This window comes from Chrysochloris asiatica, unplaced genomic scaffold (genome assembly GCF_000296735.1).
Source record: "Chrysochloris asiatica unplaced genomic scaffold, ChrAsi1.0 scaffold00019, whole genome shotgun sequence".
NCBI lineage: Eukaryota > Metazoa > Chordata > Mammalia > Afrosoricida > Chrysochloridae > Chrysochloris > Chrysochloris asiatica.
The window spans coordinates 28,162,421-28,168,970 of NW_006408537.1; the positions used below are offsets into that span (position 1 = coordinate 28,162,421).

Genomic DNA, 6,550 nt, shown 5'->3' on the forward strand with positions numbered 1-6,550 from the left:
ATCTGACACAGCACTGTTGTTATACTCTGCAACATATAGGGTCACCATAAGTAATAATTGACTTTAACTTGTTTTTAAAAGTACATTTACTAAAAGGGCCATCACTCATCTGTCAATTTGTAGCACTGTGGTGGTTTGCATGTTATGGAGATACTGGAAGCTATGCCACTGGTATTTTAAATACTAGCAGGGTCACCCTTGGTGAACAGGCATCAACTGAGCTTCCAGTTTAAGATAGACTAGGAAGAAGGAGAACGAACTACTTCTGAATGTTTAGTCACTGAAAACCTTATGAAGAGCAGAGGAACTTATGAATAACCCAATAGCACCAGAATATGGAATACTGAAACATTTTGAATAGCATCAGAATATTGTTAGATATAGTGCTGGAAGACGAGCATCTCAGATTGGAAGGCACTGAAAATGTGACTGGGGAAGAGCTGCCTCTTCAAAGTAGAATTGACCATGATGACTCAAATATAGTAAAGCTTTCAAGCCCTTCATTTGTGATGGGGCACAATTAGAAATGAGAAGGAACAGCTGTAAACATCCATTAATAACCAGAATGTGGAATGTATGAAGTATGAATCTAGGAAAATTGCAAGTTTTTAGAAATGAAATGCATAAAGATTGATATCCTAGACATTAGTGTGCTATAATGGACAAATATTGGCCATTTTGAATCTGATAATCACATGGTTTACTATGCTGGGAATGACAAATTGAAGAGGAATGGCATCCAGTATTCATCAAAATGAATATTTCAAAATCTATCTTGAAGTATAATGCTGTCTGTGACATGATAATATGGCACTATGGGTTAATGCACTGGACTGCAAACCCGCCAGCCAATCCTCAGTAGCCATATACAGGGTTGTTATGGGTTGGAACTGACTAGATGGCACAACAACAACAATGAAGAATAACAGTTAATATCATTATTATTTAGTTTTATGCATGAACCACTAAAGACAGTGATGATGAAATTGAAGCATTCTGCAAAATTCTTTAGTCTGAAATGGATCAAACCTACAATCAAGATGTATTGATAACTACTAGTGATTGGAATGTAAAGGCTGGAAACAAAGAAGGAGGATTAATAGTTGGAAAATATGGCCTTGGTGATAGAAATGATGCTGGAATTTTACAAGATCAATGATATCTTCTTTGCAAATATCTTTTATAAGCAACATAAAAGATGACTATACACATGGATCTCACCTGATGAAATATACAGAAATCAAATTAACTACATCTGTGGAAAGAGACCATGGAAAATTCCATATTATAAGCCAAAACAAGGACAGGGGCAGACTCTGGAACAGACCATCAATTGCTCATATGCAAGCTCAGGCTGAAGCTGACGAAAATTAAAACAAGTCTATGAGAACCAAAATATGACCTTGAACAATCTTACCTAAAATTAGAGATCATCTGAAGAACAGATTTGATGCATTAGCCACTAAAGACTGAAGAGATGTGGGATGACATCAAGAACATCATAGAAGAACGCAAAAAAGTCATTAAGAAGACAAGAAAGAAGAAAAAGACCAAAATGGAAGTCAAAAGAGCCTCTGAAACTTGCTCTCCTGTGTAGAGATGCTAACGCAAATGGAAGGAATGAGGAAGTAGATAAGCTGAGCAGGAAATTGCCAAGGGCAGCTCAAGAAGACAATGAAATGTACAAAGACCTGGAATTAGATAACCAAAAGGGAAGAACACACTCAACATTTTTCAAGCTGAAAGAACTAAAGAAAAAGTTTAAGTCTTGACTTGCAGTACTGAAGGATTTTGAAGGCAAAATATTGAATGATCAAGAAAGCATCAAAAGATCATGAGGGGCTCTTCTGCCGCCATTTTAAATCCAGCTCCATACAACGCGCCGCCGCTGCTACTGCTGCTACACGGTCTGAGAACAAGCACCCCCCTGGCAACTGCTCTACCACAATGGAGGACATGAATGAGTGTGGCAACTTAGAGGAATTCGCAGAGGGATCCAAGGTAAGCACGAGCAAGAATCAGCAGGATGATGGTAAAATGTTTATGGGAGGCTTGAGCTGGGATACAAGCAAGAAAGACGTTACTGAGTATTTGTCTGGATTTGGAGAGGTTGTAGACTGCACAATGAAAACAGATCTAATCGCTGGACGGTCAAGAGGATTTGGGTTTGTGCTTTTCAAAGATGCTGCTAGTGTTGATAAGGTTTTGGAACTGAAAGAACACAAACTGAATGGCAAATTAATAGACCCCAAAAGAGCCAAAGCTTTAAAAAGGAAGGAACCCTCCAAAAAATGTTTTTGTGGGTGGGTTGAGTCCAGATACTTCTGAAGAACAAATTAAAGAATATTTTGGCACATTTGGAGAGTTTGAAAATATTGAACTTCCCGTGGATAAAAAACAAAAGACGAGGATTTAAAAAAAATTTTTTTATCACATATACAGATGAAGAGCCAGTAAAAAAATTATTAGAAAACAGATATCATCAAATTGGTTCTGGGAAGTGTGAAATCAAAGTTGCACAGCCCAAAGAGGTATATAGGCAGCAGTAACAACAGAAAGGAGGAAAAGGTGTTGCAGCTGGTGGGAGAGGTGGTACTAGGGATCTTGGATGAGGTCAGGGCCAAAACTGGAACCAAGGATTTAATAACTTTTACACTCACGGATATGGAAATGACAATAGTGCCTATGGTGGTGATGAAAACTCTAGTGGCTATGGCAGATGTGGTTATACTGGATATAACTATGGGAACTGTGGATGTGGACAGGGATATGCAGACTACAGTGGCCAACAGAGTATGTATGGCAAGGCATCTCGAGGGGGTGGTAATCACCAAAACAATTACCAGCCATACTAATTAAACAGGACATTAGAGAAAACAGGAGGAGATGCTAAAGTAACTCATCTTGGCAGGACGACATTGAAGATTGGTCTATTGTTGACCTAAGATGACTTTTTGTAAAAGACTTTTAGTGTACAAGACACAATTATGTTCAACTGTATATAGACGCCACTTAGTTTTCTTTGCTTTTACTTTGTCCTTTGTAATCTGTGTTTGGACTCGATGTGGATTTGTGTTTATGCAAATTTTATTTGTATGATTTCAAACTTCATGGGTGTTTTATTGACAATCAGAAGCTTTCGACTGTGTGGATCATGACAAGTTATGGAAAATATTGTAGAGAATGAGTATTCCAAAACACTGAATTTTGGTTATGAGAAACCTGTACATAGACCAAGAGGCAGTCATTCAAGCAGAACAAGCAGACACTGAATGGTTTCAAATCAGGAAAGGTGTGAACCAGGGTTGTATTATTTCAGCATAATTATTCAGTCTGTATGCTGAGCAAATAATCTGAGAAACTGGATTTTATGACTTAGAATGTGGCATCAGCATTGGAGAGGTCTCTTTTCTACTCTGGTATGTTGACTTATAAACCCTTGGAAAAGAGCCATGGCAGCTTAATGGTTAAATGCTCAGCTGCTAATCGAAAGGTTGTCAGTTCAAATGCACCCAGTTGCTTCATGGGGTCTGACGATCTGCTCCCACAAAGATCACAGACAAGAAAGAAGAGCGGAGTATGGGACCCTACCCAGAGAAGCAGTGATGCCAGAGATGGAGGCAGAGATGATGACATGGAGAGATGGAGTGGCTGGGGACTCTAGACCCAGAGAGAGAGGGGGGTTGTGTGCTGACAACTAGGGAGCAGGCTTGTAGGATATACCCTTTGTTTGGTTGATGATGCACAGGAGGGAATTGTAACCATAGCAATGTAATGATATATAATAGGATGAATGTAAAGCTAATATTCTCACATTTAAACTATCACATAATAATAAAAAAAAAAATTACAGTCAAGAAAACCCTGTAAGGTGTGTCACAAGGGGTCAGTCTAAGATGAAAACCAACTGAGGGTTACCTAACAACAGCAACAGACTTTGAGATGGTGGCTGCTATTCTGGAAGATTCCCTGAGTGACAGCCTTCTTTCACATTCAGAGAGGACTTGGAGAGAAAGTAAACCTTTGTTCTTTTAACCCACTGAGATTTTGAGGTTATTTGCTACTGCAGCCTAACCTACCCTGGTCTAATAAAACAGTTGCAAAAACTGATGTTTGTCAAACAAGCAAAAATGAACAAATAAATAAAAAAAACTGTTGCTGTCAAGTTATCATTAAGACTTTATAGGATAGAGCCCCGTGGGTTTCCAGGGCTTTACGGAAGCAGACTATCACATTTTTCTCCAGTGAAATAGCTGGTGGATTCGAACTGTTAACCTTTCTATCAGCACTTAACCACTGTGCCACCTGGGCTCCTTTTAGAAAGCTACATTATCTATAAAATCCGCTGCTGTCAAGGCAACTCTGAATCATGACAACTCCATGTGTGTCACAGTGGAACTGTGTCATAGGATTTTCAATGGCTCCATGTTTGCAAACAGTTTACCAAGCTTTTAATTTTGGCACCTCTAGGCTGTACAGGGTCGCTTTGAGTCGGAATCAACTCCATGGCACATCACAACAACAACAACAGGTTGTCTCAGGAGACCTGGTATGGTTCTGTGGGATAAAGCACTGGACTGCAAGGTCGGTTTGAACCACAAGGTCAGTAGTACAAACTTACCAGTCGCTCCTTGGAATATACAGTGTTGCTATGAGTCAGAACTGACTTGATGGCACTTAACAACAACAAAAACAAAGTGACCTCAGGAAGCTCCGTAGCTCTCTAGGGTAAACACTGGACTGAGAACCCGAGGGTTGGCAATTTAGTCCCACCAACCACTCCTGGGGAGAAAGATGAACTGAACCATTTGCTCTGCCCAGGGATTCCCACATTACCTTCTGCACTATTGACAAAGTGTATAATACTGTCATTATTTCTGTGATGTGATGCTTGGGAGAGAGTGAACATGAATGCCAGACTTGGCCAGGACAATTCCTCTCACTTTTTATTGTGGCAATAGGCAATCATACAGAAAATGGACTTAAAAGATAATGGAATTTTTGCATAAACTTTTGAAGCCCCTTTGTACTTATTAAATGCTCCAAAATTATTTAACTTAGTTTTTTTTTTTTTCTAAAATAATCATGAAATTTAAGAATGTCAGTCCTGTAGATAAAGTTGATTACTATATATATTTTTTCCTATTCTTAAAATTATTATTGTGTAATATTATATAACCCACCAGCTGCTCCTCAGTGCCTTATATACTGTTACTATGAATTGGACCTGAGTCGACCGGCACTTAACAACAAAATGAATGCTTATTACATTTTATACAAGATTACTGTTTTTCTTTACATTGTGTGGCTCTATTTTGTGTGGTTTTCTTTCTTATTTTCTATTTTATTCATTTTTCCTTAACAGTACATAAAAAATTGTATCCTAAAAAAGAGTGAATTTATCAGCATCCTTACTTCTTTTGTAAAATTGAGTACAAACAACCAGAATCTAACTTAATTTACATACTGACTGTAAGTATTCTAACAGCACTTCTGAATTTTCACCTTCTCTGTATGCTTTAGTCACAGTCTGTTTGTCTGAAATATTGTTGCAAGTAATGTAATTATTCATAACAGCTATTTCCACTTTGAATTGCCAAAAATTAGGAGAAAAATGTTTGCAATTGAAGCCAAATATCATATCATGAAAACATTTTTACCAATAAAAACCTCTTGTCATATGACTTAATGTGACATAATTAAATATAATTCCACTTTTCTCTTATTTATTCTACCATGCCACAATCTATCACATTAAAATGATTTTTCTTGGAAGAAAAGTCAACTGTTGAAGCATTAGTGGTATGAACCAATAACTATTATGTAGTGTCATAAGGCTATTTCTGTTATAAATATTTAGAATTGTGAAATACCTTTTCTGAACTTCAGAAACGGCTAAACAGAATTCTGACACAAAAAGGACTTGGAAACATTCAAAGATCAGTCATGTAGGTGCTCTCATATGATGCAACTCAGTTCTTAGCCTCGACAATATCTTTGGATTGCTTAAAGGTATTTATTTGAATGGAGGTATATTGAGGAGTCTTGGTATGGCGCTGTGGGATAAAGCACTAGACTGCAAGGTTGATTTGAACCACAACGTTGGCAGTTGTAACTCACCAGCTGCTCCTTGGAAACCTATACAGGGCTATACCCAACAACAGTAAAGAGACTACAGGTGCATTTCCCTTTTTATACCACATATGTGCTCTTGAAAAATCAGATATACTGTAGTTTTGGACTTATGTTACAGTGCTGTAGGATCAGCACTGGATTGTGAATCACAAGGTCAACAGTTCAAACCTACCAGCTGCTTCTCAGAAACCCTATACAGGGTCACTTTGACTTGGTATTGACTCGATGACAGTTAACAACAACTGTAGTTTTAATTTTAAGCCACTGAGGTTCCGAGCTCATTTGGAGTTCTCAAGAGTAACAAGGGTATACTATTAATTGTTATGAGGTGGTGGTTATGTGCCGTGGAGTCGGTTCCGACTCATAGCGACCATGTATAGGGTTTCCGAGGCTGTAAATCTTTACGGGAGCAGAA

The 6,550-nt window shown here is 38.2% G+C and overlaps 1 pseudogene; it reads left to right on the forward strand.

Annotated features, from left to right (window-relative positions):
- Nucleotides 1–1,848: 1,848 nt before the first annotated feature.
- Nucleotides 1,849–2,855, forward strand: LOC102837012 (annotated as a pseudogene).
- The last annotated feature ends 3,695 nt before the right edge of the window (nucleotides 2,856–6,550 follow it).